Source organism: Paralichthys olivaceus, chromosome 5 (genome assembly GCF_024713975.1).
Source record: "Paralichthys olivaceus isolate ysfri-2021 chromosome 5, ASM2471397v2, whole genome shotgun sequence".
NCBI classification, from domain to species: Eukaryota; Metazoa; Chordata; class Actinopteri; order Pleuronectiformes; family Paralichthyidae; genus Paralichthys; species Paralichthys olivaceus.
The window spans coordinates 21,799,990-21,822,629 of record NC_091097.1 but is presented as its reverse complement, the minus strand read 5'-3'; the positions used below and the strand labels follow the sequence as shown (position 1 = coordinate 21,822,629).

The 22,640-nt window shown below is 42.4% G+C and overlaps 27 non-coding genes across 27 annotated transcripts; all 27 read left to right on the top strand.

Annotated features, from left to right (window-relative positions):
* The first annotated feature begins 131 nt into the window (after window positions 1-131).
* LOC138409019 (5S ribosomal RNA) lies at window positions 132-250 on the top strand. Its single transcript, XR_011242340.1, has one exon. It is a non-coding gene; the product is annotated as a 5S ribosomal RNA (ribosomal RNA).
* Window positions 251-740: 490 nt separating this feature from the next.
* On the top strand, window positions 741-859 carry LOC138408218 (5S ribosomal RNA). Its single transcript, XR_011241537.1, has one exon. It is a non-coding gene; the product is annotated as a 5S ribosomal RNA (ribosomal RNA).
* Window positions 860-1,349: 490 nt separating this feature from the next.
* On the top strand, window positions 1,350-1,468 carry LOC138408777 (5S ribosomal RNA). Its single transcript, XR_011242097.1, has one exon. It is a non-coding gene; the product is annotated as a 5S ribosomal RNA (ribosomal RNA).
* Window positions 1,469-1,958: 490 nt separating this feature from the next.
* On the top strand, window positions 1,959-2,077 carry LOC138408605 (5S ribosomal RNA). Its single transcript, XR_011241924.1, has one exon. It is a non-coding gene; the product is annotated as a 5S ribosomal RNA (ribosomal RNA).
* Window positions 2,078-2,567: 490 nt separating this feature from the next.
* Window positions 2,568-2,686, top strand: LOC138409018 (5S ribosomal RNA). The gene has a single exon (XR_011242339.1). It is a non-coding gene; the product is annotated as a 5S ribosomal RNA (ribosomal RNA).
* A 490-nt stretch (window positions 2,687-3,176) lies between these two features.
* On the top strand, window positions 3,177-3,295 carry LOC138410309 (5S ribosomal RNA). Its single transcript, XR_011243107.1, has one exon. It is a non-coding gene; the product is annotated as a 5S ribosomal RNA (ribosomal RNA).
* A 490-nt stretch (window positions 3,296-3,785) lies between these two features.
* On the top strand, window positions 3,786-3,904 carry LOC138408964 (5S ribosomal RNA). Its single transcript, XR_011242285.1, has one exon. It is a non-coding gene; the product is annotated as a 5S ribosomal RNA (ribosomal RNA).
* A 490-nt stretch (window positions 3,905-4,394) lies between these two features.
* Window positions 4,395-4,513, top strand: LOC138409017 (5S ribosomal RNA). Its single transcript, XR_011242338.1, has one exon. It is a non-coding gene; the product is annotated as a 5S ribosomal RNA (ribosomal RNA).
* A 490-nt stretch (window positions 4,514-5,003) lies between these two features.
* LOC138408217 (5S ribosomal RNA) lies at window positions 5,004-5,122 on the top strand. The gene has a single exon (XR_011241536.1). It is a non-coding gene; the product is annotated as a 5S ribosomal RNA (ribosomal RNA).
* Window positions 5,123-5,612: 490 nt separating this feature from the next.
* On the top strand, window positions 5,613-5,731 carry LOC138408776 (5S ribosomal RNA). The gene has a single exon (XR_011242096.1). It is a non-coding gene; the product is annotated as a 5S ribosomal RNA (ribosomal RNA).
* A 490-nt stretch (window positions 5,732-6,221) lies between these two features.
* LOC138408285 (5S ribosomal RNA) lies at window positions 6,222-6,340 on the top strand. The gene has a single exon (XR_011241604.1). It is a non-coding gene; the product is annotated as a 5S ribosomal RNA (ribosomal RNA).
* A 490-nt stretch (window positions 6,341-6,830) lies between these two features.
* LOC138410308 (5S ribosomal RNA) lies at window positions 6,831-6,949 on the top strand. The gene has a single exon (XR_011243106.1). It is a non-coding gene; the product is annotated as a 5S ribosomal RNA (ribosomal RNA).
* A 490-nt stretch (window positions 6,950-7,439) lies between these two features.
* LOC138408284 (5S ribosomal RNA) lies at window positions 7,440-7,558 on the top strand. The gene has a single exon (XR_011241603.1). It is a non-coding gene; the product is annotated as a 5S ribosomal RNA (ribosomal RNA).
* A 490-nt stretch (window positions 7,559-8,048) lies between these two features.
* Window positions 8,049-8,167, top strand: LOC138408216 (5S ribosomal RNA). Its single transcript, XR_011241535.1, has one exon. It is a non-coding gene; the product is annotated as a 5S ribosomal RNA (ribosomal RNA).
* Window positions 8,168-8,657: 490 nt separating this feature from the next.
* On the top strand, window positions 8,658-8,776 carry LOC138408215 (5S ribosomal RNA). Its single transcript, XR_011241534.1, has one exon. It is a non-coding gene; the product is annotated as a 5S ribosomal RNA (ribosomal RNA).
* Window positions 8,777-9,266: 490 nt separating this feature from the next.
* LOC138408214 (5S ribosomal RNA) lies at window positions 9,267-9,385 on the top strand. Its single transcript, XR_011241533.1, has one exon. It is a non-coding gene; the product is annotated as a 5S ribosomal RNA (ribosomal RNA).
* Window positions 9,386-9,875: 490 nt separating this feature from the next.
* Window positions 9,876-9,994, top strand: LOC138408283 (5S ribosomal RNA). The gene has a single exon (XR_011241602.1). It is a non-coding gene; the product is annotated as a 5S ribosomal RNA (ribosomal RNA).
* Window positions 9,995-10,484: 490 nt separating this feature from the next.
* On the top strand, window positions 10,485-10,603 carry LOC138410307 (5S ribosomal RNA). The gene has a single exon (XR_011243105.1). It is a non-coding gene; the product is annotated as a 5S ribosomal RNA (ribosomal RNA).
* A 490-nt stretch (window positions 10,604-11,093) lies between these two features.
* Window positions 11,094-11,212, top strand: LOC138408213 (5S ribosomal RNA). The gene has a single exon (XR_011241532.1). It is a non-coding gene; the product is annotated as a 5S ribosomal RNA (ribosomal RNA).
* Window positions 11,213-11,703: 491 nt separating this feature from the next.
* LOC138408211 (5S ribosomal RNA) lies at window positions 11,704-11,822 on the top strand. The gene has a single exon (XR_011241530.1). It is a non-coding gene; the product is annotated as a 5S ribosomal RNA (ribosomal RNA).
* Window positions 11,823-12,313: 491 nt separating this feature from the next.
* Window positions 12,314-12,432, top strand: LOC138410305 (5S ribosomal RNA). Its single transcript, XR_011243103.1, has one exon. It is a non-coding gene; the product is annotated as a 5S ribosomal RNA (ribosomal RNA).
* Window positions 12,433-12,922: 490 nt separating this feature from the next.
* LOC138410304 (5S ribosomal RNA) lies at window positions 12,923-13,041 on the top strand. Its single transcript, XR_011243102.1, has one exon. It is a non-coding gene; the product is annotated as a 5S ribosomal RNA (ribosomal RNA).
* Window positions 13,042-13,531: 490 nt separating this feature from the next.
* On the top strand, window positions 13,532-13,650 carry LOC138410054 (5S ribosomal RNA). The gene has a single exon (XR_011242850.1). It is a non-coding gene; the product is annotated as a 5S ribosomal RNA (ribosomal RNA).
* A 6,789-nt stretch (window positions 13,651-20,439) lies between these two features.
* LOC138410303 (5S ribosomal RNA) lies at window positions 20,440-20,558 on the top strand. Its single transcript, XR_011243101.1, has one exon. It is a non-coding gene; the product is annotated as a 5S ribosomal RNA (ribosomal RNA).
* A 490-nt stretch (window positions 20,559-21,048) lies between these two features.
* LOC138410302 (5S ribosomal RNA) lies at window positions 21,049-21,167 on the top strand. The gene has a single exon (XR_011243100.1). It is a non-coding gene; the product is annotated as a 5S ribosomal RNA (ribosomal RNA).
* Window positions 21,168-21,657: 490 nt separating this feature from the next.
* Window positions 21,658-21,776, top strand: LOC138410301 (5S ribosomal RNA). Its single transcript, XR_011243099.1, has one exon. It is a non-coding gene; the product is annotated as a 5S ribosomal RNA (ribosomal RNA).
* A 490-nt stretch (window positions 21,777-22,266) lies between these two features.
* Window positions 22,267-22,385, top strand: LOC138410300 (5S ribosomal RNA). The gene has a single exon (XR_011243098.1). It is a non-coding gene; the product is annotated as a 5S ribosomal RNA (ribosomal RNA).
* Window positions 22,386-22,640: the final 255 nt, after the last annotated feature.

The window sequence follows — 22,640 nt, the reverse complement described above, 5'->3', positions numbered from 1 at the left end:
ATTGATTTTGGAACAATTGACCCTCCCGCCCACCCACACCTCAAGATGCTATGGTTGCAAAGCAACAGAAGAACCATTGATGATGGTGATGATTCACATGTATAAAGGAGGTATTGTGGGTGGAGTTAATCGCTTACGGCCATACCACCCTGAACACGCCCGATCTCGTCCAATCTCGGAAGCTAAGCAGGGTGGGGCCTGGTTAGTACTTGAATGGGAGACCGCCTGGGAATACCAGGTGCTGTAAGCTTTTTAGACTTTTCTTTGCAGAGGGCGCTGTTGCTGCTGCTTCAGAGGAGACACCTCTTGGAAAGAGCAGGAAAGACTGTTCATCAAAGGAAAAAAGAATATGGAACCCTCACATCATCACTGAAAGGTGAAAGTGAGCATTCATCAGATTTGTTTCTAATCAAAACAATACTTTATTCATGTTTTATTGACATATCATTTTCAAATTGTCTTATTTGGAGAGAGCAATGAGAGAGCAGGGAGTTTACTCTGCATCAGGGAAACAACTGGATATGAAACACTGACAATATTGCTGAAGGTCATTTTTGAAAATTGTAATGATTTTTTTCTTGCAACGATATGACAAAATTGCACCTTGAGATTGATTTTGGAACAATTGACCCTCCCGCCCACCCACACCTCAAGATGCTATGGTTGCAAAGCAACAGAAGAACCATTGATGATGGTGATGATTCACATGTATAAAGGAGGTATTGTGGGTGGAGTTAATCGCTTACGGCCATACCACCCTGAACACGCCCGATCTCGTCTGATCTCGGAAGCTAAGCAGGGTCGGGCCTGGTTAGTACTTGAATGGGAGACCGCCTGGGAATACCAGGTGCTGTAAGCTTTTTAGACTTTTCTTTGCAGAGGGCGCTGTTGCTGCTGCTTCAGAGGAGACACCTCTTGGAAAGAGCAGGAAAGACTGTTCATCAAAGGAAAAAAGAATATGGAACCCTCACATCATCACTGAAAGGTGAAAGTGAGCATTCATCAGATTTGTTTCTAATCAAAACAATACTTTATTCATGTTTTATTGACATATCATTTTCAAATTGTCTTATTTGGAGAGAGCAATGAGAGAGCAGGGAGTTTACTCTGCATCAGGGAAACAACTGGATATGAAACACTGACAATATTGCTGAAGGTCATTTTTGAAAATTGTAATGATTTTTTTCTTGCAACGATATGACAAAATTGCACCTTGAGATTGATTTTGGAACAATTGACCCTCCCGCCCACCCACACCTCAAGATGCTATGGTTGCAAAGCAACAGAAGAACCATTGATGATGGTGATGATTCACATGTATAAAGGAGGTATTGTGGGTGGAGTTAATCGCTTACGGCCATACCACCCTGAACACGCCCGATCTCGTCTGATCTCGGAAGCTAAGCAGGGTCGGGTCTGGTTAGTACTTGAATGGGAGACCGCCTGGGAATACCAGGTGCTGTAAGCTTTTTAGACTTTTCTTTGCAGAGGGCGCTGTTGCTGCTGCTTCAGAGGAGACACCTCTTGGAAAGAGCAGGAAAGACTGTTCATCAAAGGAAAAAAGAATATGGAACCCTCACATCATCACTGAAAGGTGAAAGTGAGCATTCATCAGATTTGTTTCTAATCAAAACACTACTTTATTCATGTTTTATTAACATATCATTTTCAAATTGTCTTATTTGGAGAGAGCGATGAAAGAGCAGGGAGTTTCCTCTGCATCAGGGAAACAACTGGATATGAAACACTGACAATATTGCTGAAGGTCATTTTTGAAAATTGTAATGATTTTTTTCTTGCAATGATATGACAAAATTGCACCTTGAGATTGATTTTGGAACAATTGACCCTCCCGCCCACCCACACCTCAAGATGCTATGGTTGCAAAGCAACAGAAGAACCATTGATGATGGTGATGATTCACATGTATAAAGGAGGTATTGTGGGTGGAGTTAATCGCTTACGGCCATACCACCCTGAGCACGCCCGATCTCGTCTGATCTCGGAAGCTAAGCAGGGTCGGGCCTGGTTAGTACTTGAATGGGAGACCGCCTGGGAATACCAGGTGCTGTAAGCTTTTTAGACTTTTCTTTGCAGAGGGCGCTGTTGCTGCTGCTTCAGAGGAGACACCTCTTGGAAAGAGCAGGAAAGACTGTTCATCAAAGGAAAAAAGAATATGGAACCCTCACATCATCACTGAAAGGTGAAAGTGAGCATTCATCAGATTTGTTTCTAATCAAAACACTACTTTATTCATGTTTTATTAACATATCATTTTCAAATTGTCTTATTTGGAGAGAGCGATGAAAGAGCACGGAGTTTCCTCTGCATCAGGGAAACAACTGGATATGAAACACTGACAATATTGCTGAAGGTCATTTTTGAAAATTGTAATGATTTTTTTCTTGCAATGATATGACAAAATTGCACCTTGAGATTGATTTTGGAACAATTGACCCTCCCGCCCACCCACACCTCAAGATGCTATGGTTGCAAAGCAACAGAAGAACCATTGATGATGGTGATGATTCACATGTATAAAGGAGGTATTGTGGGTGGAGTTAATCGCTTACGGCCATACCACCCTGAACACGCCCGATCTCGTCCAATCTCGGAAGCTAAGCAGGGTGGGGCCTGGTTAGTACTTGAATGGGAGACCGCCTGGGAATACCAGGTGCTGTAAGCTTTTTAGACTTTTCTTTGCAGAGGGCGCTGTTGCTGCTGCTTCAGAGGAGACACCTCTTGGAAAGAGCAGGAAAGACTGTTCATCAAAGGAAAAAAGAATATGGAACCCTCACATCATCACTGAAAGGTGAAAGTGAGCATTCATCAGATTTGTTTCTAATCAAAACAATACTTTATTCATGTTTTATTGACATATCATTTTCAAATTGTCTTATTTGGAGAGAGCAATGAGAGAGCAGGGAGTTTACTCTGCATCAGGGAAACAACTGGATATGAAACACTGACAATATTGCTGAAGGTCATTTTTGAAAATTGTAATGATTTTTTTCTTGCAACGATATGACAAAATTGCACCTTGAGATTGATTTTGGAACAATTGACCCTCCCGCCCACCCACACCTCAAGATGCTATGGTTGCAAAGCAACAGAAGAACCATTGATGATGGTGATGATTCACATGTATAAAGGAGGTATTGTGGGTGGAGTTAATCGCTTACGGCCATACCACCCTGAACACGCCCGATCTCGTCCGATCTCGGAAGCTAAGCAGGGTCGGGCCTGGTTAGTACTTGAATGGGAGACCGCCTGGGAATACCAGGTGCTGTAAGCTTTTTAGACTTTTCTTTGCAGAGGGCGCTGTTGCTGCTGCTTCAGAGGAGACACCTCTTGGAAAGAGCAGGAAAGACTGTTCATCAAAGGAAAAAAGAATATGGAACCCTCACATCATCACTGAAAGGTGAAAGTGAGCATTCATCAGATTTGTTTCTAATCAAAACACTACTTTATTCATGTTTTATTAACATATCATTTTCAAATTGTCTTATTTGGAGAGAGCGATGAAAGAGCAGGGAGTTTCCTCTGCATCAGGGAAACAACTGGATATGAAACACTGACAATATTGCTGAAGGTCATTTTTGAAAATTGTAATGATTTTTTTCTTGCAACGATATGACAAAATTGCACCTTGAGATTGATTTTGGAACAATTGACCCTCCCGCCCACCCACACCTCAAGATGCTATGGTTGCAAAGCAACAGAAGAACCATTGATGATGGTGATGATTCACATGTATAAAGGAGGTATTGTGGGTGGAGTTAATCGCTTACGGCCATACCACCCTGAACACGCCCGATCTCGTCTGATCTCTGAAGCTAAGCAGGGTCGGGCCTGGTTAGTACTTGAATGGGAGACCGCCTGGGAATACCAGGTGCTGTAAGCTTTTTAGACTTTTCTTTGCAGAGGGCGCTGTTGCTGCTGCTTCAGAGGAGACACCTCTTGGAAAGAGCAGGAAAGACTGTTCATCAAAGGAAAAAAGAATATGGAACCCTCACATCATCACTGAAAGGTGAAAGTGAGCATTCATCAGATTTGTTTCTAATCAAAACACTACTTTATTCATGTTTTATTAACATATCATTTTCAAATTGTCTTATTTGGAGAGAGCGATGAAAGAGCACGGAGTTTCCTCTGCATCAGGGAAACAACTGGATATGAAACACTGACAATATTGCTGAAGGTCATTTTTGAAAATTGTAATGATTTTTTTCTTGCAATGATATGACAAAATTGCACCTTGAGATTGATTTTGGAACAATTGACCCTCCCGCCCACCCACACCTCAAGATGCTATGGTTGCAAAGCAACAGAAGAACCATTGATGATGGTGATGATTCACATGTATAAAGGAGGTATTGTGGGTGGAGTTAATCGCTTACGGCCATACCACCCTGAACACGCCCGATCTCGTCCAATCTCGGAAGCTAAGCAGGGTGGGGCCTGGTTAGTACTTGAATGGGAGACCGCCTGGGAATACCAGGTGCTGTAAGCTTTTTAGACTTTTCTTTGCAGAGGGCGCTGTTGCTGCTGCTTCAGAGGAGACACCTCTTGGAAAGAGCAGGAAAGACTGTTCATCAAAGGAAAAAAGAATATGGAACCCTCACATCATCACTGAAAGGTGAAAGTGAGCATTCATCAGATTTGTTTCTAATCAAAACAATACTTTATTCATGTTTTATTGACATATCATTTTCAAATTGTCTTATTTGGAGAGAGCAATGAGAGAGCAGGGAGTTTACTCTGCATCAGGGAAACAACTGGATATGAAACACTGACAATATTGCTGAAGGTCATTTTTGAAAATTGTAATGATTTTTTTCTTGCAACGATATGACAAAATTGCACCTTGAGATTGATTTTGGAACAATTGACCCTCCCGCCCACCCACACCTCAAGATGCTATGGTTGCAAAGCAACAGAAGAACCATTGATGATGGTGATGATTCACATGTATAAAGGAGGTATTGTGGGTGGAGTTAATCGCTTACGGCCATACCACCCTGAACACGCCCGATCTCGTCTGATCTCGGAAGCTAAGCAGGGTCGGGCCTGGTTAGTACTTGAATGGGAGACCGCCTGGGAATACCAGGTGCTGTAAGCTTTTTAGACTTTTCTTTGCAGAGGGCGCTGTTGCTGCTGCTTCAGAGGAGACACCTCTTGGAAAGAGCAGGAAAGACTGTTCATCAAAGGAAAAAAGAATATGGAACCCTCACATCATCACTGAAAGGTGAAAGTGAGCATTCATCAGATTTGTTTCTAATCAAAACAATACTTTATTCATGTTTTATTGACATATCATTTTCAAATTGTCTTATTTGGAGAGAGCAATGAGAGAGCAGGGAGTTTACTCTGCATCAGGGAAACAACTGGATATGAAACACTGACAATATTGCTGAAGGTCATTTTTGAAAATTGTAATGATTTTTTTCTTGCAACGATATGACAAAATTGCACCTTGAGATTGATTTTGGAACAATTGACCCTCCCGCCCACCCACACCTCAAGATGCTATGGTTGCAAAGCAACAGAAGAACCATTGATGATGGTGATGATTCACATGTATAAAGGAGGTATTGTGGGTGGAGTTAATCGCTTACGGCCATACCACCCTGAACACGCCCGATCTCGTCTGATCTCGGAAGCTAAGCAGGGTCGGGTCTGGTTAGTACTTGAATGGGAGACCGCCTGGGAATACCAGGTGCTGTAAGCTTTTTAGACTTTTCTTTGCAGAGGGCGCTGTTGCTGCTGCTTCAGAGGAGACACCTCTTGGAAAGAGCAGGAAAGACTGTTCATCAAAGGAAAAAAGAATATGGAACCCTCACATCATCACTGAAAGGTGAAAGTGAGCATTCATCAGATTTGTTTCTAATCAAAACACTACTTTATTCATGTTTTATTAACATATCATTTTCAAATTGTCTTATTTGGAGAGAGCGATGAAAGAGCAGGGAGTTTCCTCTGCATCAGGGAAACAACTGGATATGAAACACTGACAATATTGCTGAAGGTCATTTTTGAAAATTGTAATGATTTTTTTCTTGCAATGATATGACAAAATTGCACCTTGAGATTGATTTTGGAACAATTGACCCTCCCGCCCACCCACACCTCAAGATGCTATGGTTGCAAAGCAACAGAAGAACCATTGATGATGGTGATGATTCACATGTATAAAGGAGGTATTGTGGGTGGAGTTAATCGCTTACGGCCATACCACCCTGAACACGCCCGATCTCGTCCGATCTCGGAAGCTAAGCAGGGTGGGGCCTGGTTAGTACTTGAATGGGAGACCGCCTGGGAATACCAGGTGCTGTAAGCTTTTTAGACTTTTCTTTGCAGAGGGCGCTGTTGCTGCTGCTTCAGAGGAGACACCTCTTGGAAAGAGCAGGAAAGACTGTTCATCAAAGGAAAAAAGAATATGGAACCCTCACATCATCACTGAAAGGTGAAAGTGAGCATTCATCAGATTTGTTTCTAATCAAAACACTACTTTATTCATGTTTTATTGACATATCATTTTCAAATTGTCTTATTTGGAGAGAGCAATGAGAGAGCAGGGAGTTTACTCTGCATCAGGGAAACAACTGGATATGAAACACTGACAATATTGCTGAAGGTCATTTTTGAAAATTGTAATGATTTTTTTCTTGCAACGATATGACAAAATTGCACCTTGAGATTGATTTTGGAACAATTGACCCTCCCGCCCACCCACACCTCAAGATGCTATGGTTGCAAAGCAACAGAAGAACCATTGATGATGGTGATGATTCACATGTATAAAGGAGGTATTGTGGGTGGAGTTAATCGCTTACGGCCATACCACCCTGAACACGCCCGATCTCGTCCGATCTCGGAAGCTAAGCAGGGTCGGGCCTGGTTAGTACTTGAATGGGAGACCGCCTGGGAATACCAGGTGCTGTAAGCTTTTTAGACTTTTCTTTGCAGAGGGCGCTGTTGCTGCTGCTTCAGAGGAGACACCTCTTGGAAGGAGCAGGAAAGACTGTTCATCAAAGGAAAAAAGAATATGGAACCCTCACATCATCACTGAAAGGTGAAAGTGAGCATTCATCAGATTTGTTTCTAATCAAAACACTACTTTATTCATGTTTTATTAACATATCATTTTCAAATTGTCTTATTTGGAGAGAGCGATGAAAGAGCAGGGAGTTTCCTCTGCATCAGGGAAACAACTGGATATGAAACACTGACAATATTGCTGAAGGTCATTTTTGAAAATTGTAATGATTTTTTTCTTGCAATGATATGACAAAATTGCACCTTGAGATTGATTTTGGAACAATTGACCCTCCCGCCCACCCACACCTCAAGATGCTATGGTTGCAAAGCAACAGAAGAACCATTGATGATGGTGATGATTCACATGTATAAAGGAGGTATTGTGGGTGGAGTTAATCGCTTACGGCCATACCACCCTGAACACGCCCGATCTCGTCCGATCTCGGAAGCTAAGCAGGGTGGGGCCTGGTTAGTACTTGAATGGGAGACCGCCTGGGAATACCAGGTGCTGTAAGCTTTTTAGACTTTTCTTTGCAGAGGGCGCTGTTGCTGCTGCTTCAGAGGAGACACCTCTTGGAAAGAGCAGGAAAGACTGTTCATCAAAGGAAAAAAGAATATGGAACCCTCACATCATCACTGAAAGGTGAAAGTGAGCATTCATCAGATTTGTTTCTAATCAAAACACTACTTTATTCATGTTTTATTAACATATCATTTTCAAATTGTCTTATTTGGAGAGAGCGATGAAAGAGCAGGGAGTTTCCTCTGCATCAGGGAAACAACTGGATATGAAACACTGACAATATTGCTGAAGGTCATTTTTGAAAATTGTAATGATTTTTTTCTTGCAACGATATGACAAAATTGCACCTTGAGATTGATTTTGGAACAATTGACCCTCCCGCCCACCCACACCTCAAGATGCTATGGTTGCAAAGCAACAGAAGAACCATTGATGATGGTGATGATTCACATGTATAAAGGAGGTATTGTGGGTGGAGTTAATCGCTTACGGCCATACCACCCTGAACACGCCCGATCTCGTCTGATCTCGGAAGCTAAGCAGGGTCGGGCCTGGTTAGTACTTGAATGGGAGACCGCCTGGGAATACCAGGTGCTGTAAGCTTTTTAGACTTTTCTTTGCAGAGGGCGCTGTTGCTGCTGCTTCAGAGGAGACACCTCTTGGAAAGAGCAGGAAAGACTGTTCATCAAAGGAAAAAAGAATATGGAACCCTCACATCATCACTGAAAGGTGAAAGTGAGCATTCATCAGATTTGTTTCTAATCAAAACACTACTTTATTCATGTTTTATTAACATATCATTTTCAAATTGTCTTATTTGGAGAGAGCGATGAAAGAGCAGGGAGTTTACTCTGCATCAGGGAAACAACTGGATATGAAACACTGACAATATTGCTGAAGGTCATTTTTGAAAATTGTAATGATTTTTTTCTTGCAACGATATGACAAAATTGCACCTTGAGATTGATTTTGGAACAATTGACCCTCCCGCCCACCCACACCTCAAGATGCTATGGTTGCAAAGCAACAGAAGAACCATTGATGATGGTGATGATTCACATGTATAAAGGAGGTATTGTGGGTGGAGTTAATCGCTTACGGCCATACCACCCTGAACACGCCCGATCTCGTCTGATCTCGGAAGCTAAGCAGGGTCGGGCCTGGTTAGTACTTGAATGGGAGACCGCCTGGGAATACCAGGTGCTGTAAGCTTTTTAGACTTTTCTTTGCAGAGGGCGCTGTTGCTGCTGCTTCAGAGGAGACACCTCTTGGAAAGAGCAGGAAAGACTGTTCATCAAAGGAAAAAAGAATATGGAACCCTCACATCATCACTGAAAGGTGAAAGTGAGCATTCATCAGATTTGTTTCTAATCAAAACACTACTTTATTCATGTTTTATTAACATATCATTTTCAAATTGTCTTATTTGGAGAGAGCGATGAAAGAGCAGGGAGTTTCCTCTGCATCAGGGAAACAACTGGATATGAAACACTGACAATATTGCTGAAGGTCATTTTTGAAAATTGTAATGATTTTTTTCTTGCAACGATATGACAAAATTGCACCTTGAGATTGATTTTGGAACAATTGACCCTCCCGCCCACCCACACCTCAAGATGCTATGGTTGCAAAGCAACAGAAGAACCATTGATGATGGTGATGATTCACATGTATAAAGGAGGTATTGTGGGTGGAGTTAATCGCTTACGGCCATACCACCCTGAACACGCCCGATCTCGTCTGATCTCGGAAGCTAAGCAGGGTCGGGCCTGGTTAGTACTTGAATGGGAGACCGCCTGGGAATACCAGGTGCTGTAAGCTTTTTAGACTTTTCTTTGCAGAGGGCGCTGTTGCTGCTGCTTCAGAGGAGACACCTCTTGGAAAGAGCAGGAAAGACTGTTCATCAAAGGAAAAAAGAATATGGAACCCTCACATCATCACTGAAAGGTGAAAGTGAGCATTCATCAGATTTGTTTCTAATCAAAACACTACTTTATTCATGTTTTATTAACATATCATTTTCAAATTGTCTTATTTGGAGAGAGCGATGAAAGAGCAGGGAGTTTCCTCTGCATCAGGGAAACAACTGGATATGAAACACTGACAATATTGCTGAAGGTCATTTTTGAAAATTGTAATGATTTTTTTCTTACAACGATATGACAAAATTGCACCTTGAGATTGATTTTGGAACAATTGACCCTCCCGCCCACCCACACCTCAAGATGCTATGGTTGCAAAGCAACAGAAGAACCATTGATGATGGTGATGATTCACATGTATAAAGGAGGTATTGTGGGTGGAGTTAATCGCTTACGGCCATACCACCCTGAACACGCCCGATCTCGTCCGATCTCGGAAGCTAAGCAGGGTGGGGCCTGGTTAGTACTTGAATGGGAGACCGCCTGGGAATACCAGGTGCTGTAAGCTTTTTAGACTTTTCTTTGCAGAGGGCGCTGTTGCTGCTGCTTCAGAGGAGACACCTCTTGGAAAGAGCAGGAAAGACTGTTCATCAAAGGAAAAAAGAATATGGAACCCTCACATCATCACTGAAAGGTGAAAGTGAGCATTCATCAGATTTGTTTCTAATCAAAACACTACTTTATTCATGTTTTATTGACATATCATTTTCAAATTGTCTTATTTGGAGAGAGCAATGAGAGAGCAGGGAGTTTACTCTGCATCAGGGAAACAACTGGATATGAAACACTGACAATATTGCTGAAGGTCATTTTTGAAAATTGTAATGATTTTTTTCTTGCAACGATATGACAAAATTGCACCTTGAGATTGATTTTGGAACAATTGACCCTCCCGCCCACCCACACCTCAAGATGCTATGGTTGCAAAGCAACAGAAGAACCATTGATGATGGTGATGATTCACATGTATAAAGGAGGTATTGTGGGTGGAGTTAATCGCTTACGGCCATACCACCCTGAACACGCCCGATCTCGTCCGATCTCGGAAGCTAAGCAGGGTCGGGCCTGGTTAGTACTTGAATGGGAGACCGCCTGGGAATACCAGGTGCTGTAAGCTTTTTAGAATTTTCTTTGCAGAGGGCGCTGTTGCTGCTGCTTCAGAGGAGACACCTCTTGGAAAGAGCAGGAAAGACTGTTCATCAAAGGAAAAAAGAATATGGAACCCTCACATCATCACTGAAAGGTGAAAGTGAGCATTCATCAGATTTGTTTCTAATCAAAACACTACTTTATTCATGTTTTATTAACATATCATTTTCAAATTGTCTTATTTGGAGAGAGCGATGAAAGAGCAGGGAGTTTCCTCTGCATCAGGGAAACAACTGGATATGAAACACTGACAATATTGCTGAAGGTCATTTTTGAAAATTGTAATGATTTTTTTCTTGCAACGATATGACAAAATTGCACCTTGAGATTGATTTTGGAACAATTGACCCTCCCGCCCACCCACACCTCAAGATGCTATGGTTGCAAAGCAACAGAAGAACCATTGATGATGGTGATGATTCACATGTATAAAGGAGGTATTGTGGGTGGAGTTAATCGCTTACGGCCATACCACCCTGAACACGCCCGATCTCGTCTGATCTCGGAAGCTAAGCAGGGTCGGGCCTGGTTAGTACTTGAATGGGAGACCGCCTGGGAATACCAGGTGCTGTAAGCTTTTTAGACTTTTCTTTGCAGAGGGCGCTGTTGCTGCTGCTTCAGAGGAGACACCTCTTGGAAAGAGCAGGAAAGACTGTTCATCAAAGGAAAAAAAGAATATGGAACCCTCACATCATCACTGAAAGGTGAAAGTGAGCATTCATCAGATTTGTTTCTAATCAAAACACTACTTTATTCATGTTTTATTGACATATCATTTTCAAATTGTCTTATTTGGAGAGAGCAATGAGAGAGCAGGGAGTTTACTCTGCATCAGGGAAACAACTGGATATGAAACACTGACAATATTGCTGAAGGTCATTTTTGAAAATTGTAATGATTTTTTTCTTGCAACGATATGACAAAATTGCACCTTGAGATTGATTTTGGAACAATTGACCCTCCCGCCCACCCACACCTCAAGATGCTATGGTTGCAAAGCAACAGAAGAACCATTGATGATGGTGATGATTCACATGTATAAAGGAGGTATTGTGGGTGGAGTTAATCGCTTACGGCCATACCACCCTGAACACGCCCGATCTCGTCTGATCTCGGAAGCTAAGCAGGGTCGGGCCTGGTTAGTACTTGAATGGGAGACCGCCTGGGAATACCAGGTGCTGTAAGCTTTTTAGACTTTTCTTTGCAGAGGGCGCTGTTGCTGCTGCTTCAGAGGAGACACCTCTTGGAAAGAGCAGGAAAGACTGTTCATCAAAGGAAAAAAAGAATATGGAACCCTCACATCATCACTGAAAGGTGAAAGTGAGCATTCATCAGATTTGTTTCTAATCAAAACACTACTTTATTCATGTTTTATTGACATATCATTTTCAAATTGTCTTATTTGGAGAGAGCAATGAGAGAGCAGGGAGTTTACTCTGCATCAGGGAAACAACTGGATATGAAACACTGACAATATTGCTGAAGGTCATTTTTGAAAATTGTAATGATTTTTTTCTTGCAACGATATGACAAAATTGCACCTTGAGATTGATTTTGGAACAATTGACCCTCCCGCCCACCCACACCTCAAGATGCTATGGTTGCAAAGCAACAGAAGAACCATTGATGATGGTGATGATTCACATGTATAAAGGAGGTATTGTGGGTGGAGTTAATCGCTTACGGCCATACCACCCTGAACACGCCCGATCTCGTCCGATCTCGGAAGCTAAGCAGGGTCGGGCCTGGTTAGTACTTGAATGGGAGACCGCCTGGGAATACCAGGTGCTGTAAGCTTTTTAGACTTTTCTTTGCAGAGGGCGCTGTTGCTGCTGCTTCAGAGGAGACACCTCTTGGAAAGAGCAGGAAAGACTGTTCATCAAAGGAAAAAAGAATATGGAACCCTCACATCATCACTGAAAGGTGAGAGTGAGCATTCATCAGATTTGTTTCTAATCAAAACACTACTTTATTCATGTTTTATTGACATATCATTTTCAAATTGTCTTATTTGGAGAGAGCAATGAGAGAGCAGGGAGTTTACTCTGCATCAGGGAAACAACTGCATATGAAACACTGACAATATTGCTGAAGGTCATTTTTGAAAATTGTAATGATTTTTTTCTTGCAATGATATGACAAAATTGCACCTTGAGATTGATTTTGGAACAATTGACCCTCCCACCCACCCACACCTCAAGATGCTATGGTTGCAAAGCAACAAAAGAACCATTGATGATGGTGATGATTCACATGTATAAAGGAGGTATTGTGGGTGGAGTTAATCGCTTACGGCCATACCACCCTGAACACGCCCGATCTCGTCCGATCTCGGAAGCTAAGCAGGGTCGGGCCTGGTTAGTACTTGAATGGGAGACCGCCTGGGAATACCAGGTGCTGTAAGCTTTTTAGACTTTTCTTTGCAGAGGGCGCTGTTGCTCCTGCTTCAGAGGAGACACCTCTTGGAAAGAGCAGGAAAGACTGTTCATCAAAGGAAAAAAGAATATGGAACCCTCACATCATCACTGAAAGGTGAAAGTGAGCATTCATCAGATTTGTTTCTAATCAAAACACTACTTTATTCATGTTTTATTAACAAATCATTTTCAAATTGTCTTATTTGGAGACAGCGATGAAAGAGCAGGGAGTTTCCTCTGCATCAGGGAAACAACTGGATATGAAACACTGACAATATTGCTGAAGGTCATTTTTGAAAATTGTAATGATTTTTTTCTTGCCACGATATGACAAAATTGCACCTTGAGATTGATTTTGGAACAATTGACCCTCCCGCCCACCCACACCTCAAGATGCTATGGTTGCAAAGCAACAGAAGAACCATTGATGATGGTGATGATTCACATGTATAAAGGAGGTATTGTGGGTGGAGTTAATCGCTTACGGCCATACCACCCTGAACACACCCGATCTCGTCCGATCTCGGAAGCTAAGCAGGGTGGGGCCTGGTTAGTACTTGAATGGGAGACCGCCTGGGAATACCAGGTGCTGTAAGCTTTTTAGACTTTTCTTTGCAGAGGGCGCTGTTGCTGCTGCTTCAGAGGAGACACCTCTTGGAAAGAGCAGGAAAGACTGTTCATCAAAGGAAAAAAGAATATGGAACCCTCACATCATCACTGAAAGGTGAAAGTGAGCATTCATCAGATTTGTTTCTAATCAAAACACTACTTTATTCATGTTTTATTAACATATCATTTTCAAATTGTCTTATTTGGAGAGAGCGATGAAAGAGCAGGGAGTTTCCTCTGCATCAGGGAAACAACTGGATATGAAACACTGACAATATTGCTGAAGGTCATTTTTGAAAATTGTAATGATTTTTTTCTTGCAACGATATGACAAAATTGCACCTTGAGATTGATTTTGGAACAATTGACCCTCCCGCCCACCCACACCTCAAGATGCTATGGTTGCAAAGCAACAGAAGAACCATTGATGATGGTGATGATTCACATGTATAAAGGAGGTATTGTGGGTGGAGTTAATCGCTTACGGCCATACCACCCTGAACACGCCCTTGAACGCACCACGGAGTGACGACATCAACCAGCGACCCGGAAGCAAGCCACCACGGGTGGCTGCGGAGGAACTATTTTTCTTTTTTTTTTTCTCTCTCTTTTCCAGCTTTACTTGTTCTCTCTCTACATTCCCTATTTTTCTACCTCATATATGTAAATCCAACCGGACATTAGTGTTGTGATTGTCTTGTTGTGTGTATGTGTGTGTCCCCCGCGGCAGTGACGCACTGTGAGGGGGAATCGTAGCCTGCCAGGAAGTGCTCCCGAGACAATGGCAGAGACAAGCACGGAGCGGCGGAGTTTAACCGCTGACACCCACGGAGGTGACAGCGGTGGAGAGACGGAGCTGACGCAGGGTAAGTGCTGCAAAATAAATGAGAGGAACGACAGGGAGCAGACAGTGATGGTGGAGATGGAGGGCGAGGACACGGCTATGGAGCTGATGCGTTGCGTACGCGAGCTGTGTGGAGGGCTACTGGCGTGCAGACAGATAACCGAAAAAAAATATGAAATGACGATGAGCCATCCGAAAGGAAAGGACAGGCTCATGGAAGGATTTAAGATTGGGGAGAATCGGGTGCACGTCAGAGAGCTAATAAATGACGAGCTAGTAGTGTCTTTCATGAATCTGCCATTTTATATTGAGGACAGGGAGATACTGGCAAAGCTACAACTCTGGGGAGTATCAGCAGTATCTCCCATTAAAAGAAGGATGTGGCCAGGGACAAATGTAGCTGATGGGACAAGGTTCCTGAAAGTAAAATTTAATAATGAAATACAATCACTGCCGTATTCCGCTAGATTTGACACAGCGCTGGGAGCTGAGTACTTCAGGGTGCTGCATGATAAGCAGGTGAAGGTGTGCAGGTTGTGCATTAAACCAGGGCACATAATGAGAGAGTGCCCTGAATTTCACTGCAACAGATGTGGAGTGCAGGGTCATTATGCAAGGGAATGCACGCAGGGGAAGAAGAGATGTGATCTATGCCAGAACCTTATGAGTGAATGCAGATGCAATAAGAGTGAGGCAGAAGACGACACAAATGAGAGTGGACAAGAAAGTGAGAGCGGAGGCAGTGAGGAGGGGGAGGCAGAGTATATGGAAAGTGAGGAGGAGGGAGTCAGAAAAGAAATGGAGGAGACAGAGAAAGAGGATGCAGGCAAGCAGGAAGGAGAGAGGCCGACAGAGGAGACGGAAGGCGGAAAGAAAGATGGAGCGAACCGGAAGGAAAGGAAGGAGAGAACGAAAGGAAACAACGAGGAGGAGGATGCGGGAAGGAGGAGAGGAGCGCTGGCGCGTGAGGTGAGGACAGAAGGGACGGCAGACAGGAGGAGTGACGGGGTGGAGAAGAAAGGTCCCAAAACGAAGGAGACGAGAGGGCCAGAGAAGGGGGCGACTGTCGAAAGACAAGACGGAAAGGAGGAAGCAGGCCCGGGGAGAACGCGACGAGAGGATGACACAGGAAGGACGGAGAATGCACTGAGTGGAGCTAAGCCCACAGAGACTGCAGAGGAGACTACCACACCACAGACGGTAGGATCCGAAACAGACATGGATATAGAGGAACAAATGAAACAACTAAGAAAAAGACAGAATACTAAGAGGCATACGAGGAATAATAAGAAAAGTAAAACTAAGGAAATAACAAAATGAAAGTAAAAATAATAATAATGTTAACAATAATTTCAATAAATGCAAGGGGGCTAAAGAACAAAAACAAAAGACATCAGATATATGGGAAGAGTAATTATGACATAATATGCTTACAGGAAACACACTGGAATGAGAGATGTATGAAAGAGGTGGAGGATGAATGGAGGGGAGAAGTATTTGCAAATAATGGAGATGGGAATGCGAGGGGTGTAGCAATATTAACAAAAAAAGGAGTGATAGGGAATGTAAGAAGGTGTGAAGATGAGGGAGATGGGAGGATGATAGGGATCAAATTTGAATATAAGAATGAGGAAATGAAGCTGGTAAATGTGTATATGCCGAATGAGGAGAAAGAAAGAAAGGTGATGATTGAAAAGATGGGAACGATGTGTGATGACAACTGCATGATTGTGGGGGACTTCAATGTGTGGTGTGAGAAACTGGACGTGTCAACAAACATGCACTTTAAAAATGACACAACAAGAGAGGTATTAAAAAAATTAAAAAGTATGAAAGGACTGAGTGACGTATGGAGAGAAAGAAATCCAGAGAGGAGAGCGTTCTCAAGAACACAACTGGTAAAAGGGGAATTAAAACAGAGTAGGATAGATTTAGTATTAAGCACAAAAAGCATAGCAGAAAGGATAAAAGAAATAGAATATAGAACCACAACGTATAGTGATCATAAGGAGTTAAAATTTACAATAGGGGGGGGGACAAAGAGAAGAGGAGGGGGACTGTGGTGCATGAATGGGGAGTTGCTGAGAGATGAAAAATATAAAAAAGAAGTGAGAGAATACATAAGGTGGGAGAAGGATGACAGGATGTATGAGGAAGATATAGGGAGGTGGTGGGAAGGGGTAAAAGAGGGAGTACGGACCATGAGCATAAAACACAGTAGGAAGAGGGGGAAAACACAGAGAGAGAAGGAAAAAAAGTTAAAAGAGGAGTTGAGAGAAGAGGAAAAGAAAGCTGAGGAGGATGGCAAGTATGATTTGGGGGAATATATAAAGAAGAAAGATGAACTGAAAGAGATAGAACAGGGAAAGTGCAAGGGAGCAATAATTAGAAGTAAGGCAAGAGATGTAGTAGAGGGGGAAAAATGTACAGGTTATTTCTTAGGGCTAGAGAAGGTAAGGCAAAAGAATAATTATTTTGAGCAAGTGGAGGGAAAGAGAGGGGAAAGAATAACTGACTTTGTAGGGATAGTGGAAAGAGTAGGAGAATTCTATAGGGAGTTATTTAAGAAAGAAGAAGTAGATGAGGAGAGTAGCAGGCAGGTGATAGAAAAGATGGAAGCTAGGCTGAGTGATGAGGATAGAGAAGGATGTGAAGGAGAGATAACTAAAGGAGAGATAGGGAAAGCAATAGATGAGTTAGGCAGGAATAAAAGTCCAGGGATAGATGGGATAATAGGAGAGTTTTATATAGAGTTTAAGGAAGAATTAGTGCCAGTGTTAGATAGATTATTTAGGTATATAGAAGAGAAGGGAGAGATGCCACACAGCATGACAATAGGGCTAGTTAGTATAATTTACAAAAAAGGGAGCAGGGACAAATTAGAAAACTACAGACCACTCACAATGTTAAATGGTGATTATAAAATACTAGCAAAGGTGTTAGCAAATAGGATAAAGGGGGTTATAGGGACGGTGGTGGGAAGCACACAAGCATATAGCATACCAGGAAGAGACATAGCCGACACAATAAGCAGTATTAGGGACACCATCACACACATGAAGGGGAACAAAATAGGGATAGTAGCGAGTTTGGATCTGAATAAAGCATTTGATAGAGTAGATCATGGGTATTTATATAAGGTATTAGATAAAGTGGGTTTTGGAAATAGGATGATAGGATGGATAAGGAGGATGTATGAAAGAGCAGCGAGTAAGATAAAAATAAACGGGATAGTGACAGAGGAGTTTAGATTAGAGAGATCAGTTAGACAGGGATGTCCGCTATCGGCTCTGCTGTACGCCTTGTCAGCAGAGCCGCTAGCGGCACTAATATTGCAAAATAGAGGGATTAAGGGCATAGAACTACCGGGTGGACAGATGAGCACGCTATATCAATATGCAGACGACACAACAGTGACAGTTAGGGACAAAGAAAGTGTAGTAGAGGTTTTAAAAAGTGTAGAGCAGTATGGTAGGGCATCAGGAGCAAAAGTAAACATAGAGAAATCAGAGATAATGTACATAGGGGAGAACAGAGAAGAGAGGGAGGAGATCAGAATGAAGGAAAACAAAGGGTATATGAAGGTGTTAGGTGTAAATTTAGGGATAGAAGAGAAAGAAGGGAGAGATAGGCAGTATGAGGGGATAGTGAATAGGATTAGAAAGACGTTAGGGTTTTGGAAGAGAAGAGGATTGAAGCTAAAAGGGAAGGTAATTGTAGTAAATTGTTTAATAATGAGCAAGCTGGTGTATGTGATGAATGTGATGGATGTGCCTGAGAAAGTGATGAAAGAAGTGGGAGGGATGGTGAGTGACTTTTTGTGGGATGGGAAGGGGGTTAGAATAGCAAGGGAAGTACTAGAAAACGAGTATGAAGACGGGGGACTGAAACTGGTTAACTTAGAGAGAAAAAAAAAAGCACTGAGGGTGAAAATGATGGTGAGATACTTAAAGAATAAAAGTGATCAGGTGTGGAAGGTGTGTTTAACAGAAGCTATCAACAAAACTGGAGGGTGTGGTGAGAGTGGAGTGTATATGAAAATGAAAAAAGGGATGTTAGATGGAGTGACTGATTATTACAAAGAGATGCTGGGAGCGTGGGGAGAGTTTCTGAGTTTCGTGAAGTATGAATGCAAAAATGTAAAGCAGGTATGGGAGCAGCCAGCGTTTTTAAATCCAAAAATCACAGTGGAGGGGGAGACCATCTTTAACAGGGTAATATGGAGAGCAGGGATAAGGAAGGTGAGGGACATGGTGTACGAGTACACACCGGGTTTTATGAGGGCACAGGTGATTGTAGATGAGGTCAGGGGGAATGGGGATGAAATATGGCCGGGTACAGCTGAAGGGGTCATAGAAAAAATAAAAAAAGCAATGCCCAAAGAATGGATGGTAATGATTGAGAGAGAGAACGTGAACGGAGGAGAAGATGAAATAGATATGTATGTAGGGGAAGGGGAGTGCAAGTTGAGTCTGAAGGATGTAAAAACAAGGATGATATATGAATGTATGAGGGAGAAAGAACTGAGGCCGGCTGCAGAGAAAGTGTGGGTCAAAGTAATGAATAACATGGATGCAAAGCAAATATGGACCAATCTGAGAGTGAAGTGGAACACGACTGAATGTGAACACTTTGACTACATGCTAAGGCACAACAGGATATACAACAACCTGATAAAGAGCAAGTTTGACCGGGAGGTGGGAAAGGAATGTGACGTATGTGAAGTGGGAGTGGAGACATGTATGCATGAGTTTGTTGAATGTGGGGAACTAAGGGTGTACTTTGGGAAAATAAGGGAGTTAATAAATAGGTGCTGGGAGGGAGACTTTGTGGGAAGGAGCGAATGGAAGAAGCTGTGGTTGTTTGGCGTGGTGGAGAGAAAGAGAGGATGCAATGTAAATCTGTTAAACTATGTCCTGAGCCACGCACGATATGCAGTGAAACTAAGGAGAAACACTGCGCAGTATGAAAGGAGAAAATGTGACGTGTGGAATGTTTTTAAAAATTTGACAGAAAGGGATGTGAAAGTGATGCACAGCTACATTGGGAAAGACGACTTTCAGAAAGGGTTTGTGGACGGGAGCACCTTCATAGAAATAACGAATGGAGATGTGAATGAGGTGAGAATGGATTTTGGTTAAGATTTGTTTTGGGGCTTTTTGTTTTTGGTTGGTTTTATTGCTTTTATTGATTTGTGTGTTTCCTGTATCGAGTGATGTATACATGTGAAAAGTTAAGACCTGACAGAGGCAAACATGTAAAGGAACGATGTAAAAAACAAATGTATGTAAAAAAAATGTAAATTCAATCTATTTTTGATAATAAAAGAAAAAAAAAAAAAAAAAAAACACGCCCGATCTCGTCCGATCTCGGAAGCTAAGCAGGGTCGGGCCTGGTTAGTACTTGAATGGGAGACCGCCTGGGAATACCAGGTGCTGTAAGCTTTTTAGACTTTTCTTTGCAGAGGGCGCTGTTGCTGCTGCTTCAGAGGAGACACCTCTTGGAAAGAGCAGGAAAGACTGTTCATCAAAGGAAAAAAGAATATGGAACCCTCACATCATCACTGAAAGGTGAAAGTGAGCATTCATCAGATTTGTTTCTAATCAAAACACTACTTTATTCATGTTTTGTTAACATATCATTTTCAAATTGTCTTATTTGGAGAGAGCGATGAGAGAGCAGGGAGTTTACTCTGCATCAGGGAAACAACTGGATATGAAACACTGACAATATTGCTGAAGGTCATTTTTGAAAATTGTAATGATTTTTTTCTTGCAACGATATGACAAAATTGCACCTTGAGATTGATTTTGGAACAATTGACCCTCCCGCCCACCCACACCTCAAGATGCTATGGTTGCAAAGCAACAGAAGAACCATTGATGATGGTGATGATTCACATGTATAAAGGAGGTATTGTGGGTGGAGTTAATCGCTTACGGCCATACCACCCTGAACACGCCCGATCTCGTCCGATCTCGGAAGCTAAGCAGGGTCGGGCCTGGTTAGTACTTGAATGGGAGACCGCCTGGGAATACCAGGTGCTGTAAGCTTTTTAGACTTTTCTTTGCAGAGGGCGCTGTTGCTGCTGCTTCAGAGGAGACACCTCTTGGAAAGAGCAGGAAAGACTGTTCATCAAAGGAAAAAAGAATATGGAACCCTCACATCATCACTGAAAGGTGAGAGTGAGCATCCATCAGATTTGTTTCTAATCAAAACACTACTTTATTCATGTTTTATTGACATATCATTTTCAAATTGTCTTATTTGGAGAGAGCAATGAGAGAGCAGGGAGTTTACTCTGCATCAGGGAAACAACTGCATATGAAACACTGACAATATTGCTGAAGGTCATTTTTGAAAATTGTAATGATTTTTTTCTTGCAATGATATGACAAAATTGCACCTTGAGATTGATTTTGGAACAATTGACCCTCCCACCCACCCACACCTCAAGATGCTATGGTTGCAAAGCAACAAAAGAACCATTGATGATGGTGATGATTCACATGTATAAAGGAGGTATTGTGGGTGGAGTTAATCGCTTACGGCCATACCACCCTGAACACGCCCGATCTCGTCCGATCTCGGAAGCTAAGCAGGGTCGGGCCTGGTTAGTACTTGAATGGGAGACCGCCTGGGAATACCAGGTGCTGTAAGCTTTTTAGACTTTTCTTTGCAGAGGGCGCTGTTGCTCCTGCTTCAGAGGAGACACCTCTTGGAAAGAGCAGGAAAGACTGTTCATCAAAGGAAAAAAGAATATGGAACCCTCACATCATCACTGAAAGGTGAAAGTGAGCATTCATCAGATTTGTTTCTAATCAAAACACTACTTTATTCATGTTTTATTAACATATCATTTTCAAATTGTCTTATTTGGAGAGAGCGATGAAAGAGCAGGGAGTTTCCTCTGCATCAGGGAAACAACTGGATATGAAACACTGACAATATTGCTGAAGGTCATTTTTGAAAATTGTAATGATTTTTTTCTTGCAACGATATGACAAAATTGCACCTTGAGATTGATTTTGGAACAATTGACCCTCCCGCCCACCCACACCTCAAGATGCTATGGTTGCAAAGCAACAGAAGAACCATTGATGATGGTGATGATTCACATGTATAAAGGAGGTATTGTGGGTGGAGTTAATCGCTTACGGCCATACCACCCTGAACACGCCCGATCTCGTCCGATCTCGGAAGCTAAGCAGGGTCGGGCCTGGTTAGTACTTGAATGGGAGACCGCCTGGGAATACCAGGTGCTGTAAGCTTTTTAGACTTTTCTTTGCAGAGGGCGCTGTTGCTGCTGCTTCAGAGGAGACACCTCTTGGAAAGAGCAGGAAAGACTGTTCATCAAAGGAAAAAAGAATATGGAACCCTCACATCATCACTGAAAGGTGAAAGTGAGCATTCATCAGATTTGTTTCTAATCAAAACACTACTTTATTCATGTTTTGTTAACATATCATTTTCAAATTGTCTTATTTGGAGAGAGCGATGAGAGAGCAGGGAGTTTACTCTGCATCAGGGAAACAACTGGATATGAAACACTGACAATATTGCTGAAGGTCATTTTTGAAAATTGTAATGATTTTTTTCTTGCAACGATATGACAAAATTGCACCTTGAGATTGATTTTGGAACAATTGACCCTCCCGCCCACCCACACCTCAAGATGCTATGGTTGCAAAGCAACAGAAGAACCATTGATGATGGTGATGATTCACATGTATAAAGGAGGTATTGTGGGTGAAGTTAATCGCTTACGGCCATACCACCCTGAACACGCCCGATCTCGTCCGATCTCGGAAGCTAAGCAGGGTCGGGCCTGGTTAGTACTTGAATGGGAGACCGCCTGGGAATACCAGGTGCTGTAAGCTTTTTAGACTTTTCTTTGCAGAGGGCGCTGTTGCTGCTGCTTCAGAGGAGACACCTCTTGGAAAGAGCAGGAAAGACTGTTCATCAAAGGAAAAAAGAATATGGAACCCTCACATCATCACTGAAAGGTGAAAGTGAGCATTCATCAGATTTGTTTCTAATCAAAACACTACTTTATTCATGTTTTATTGACATATCATTTTCAAATTGTCTTATTTGGAGAGAGCAATGAGAGAGCAGGGAGTTTACTCTGCATC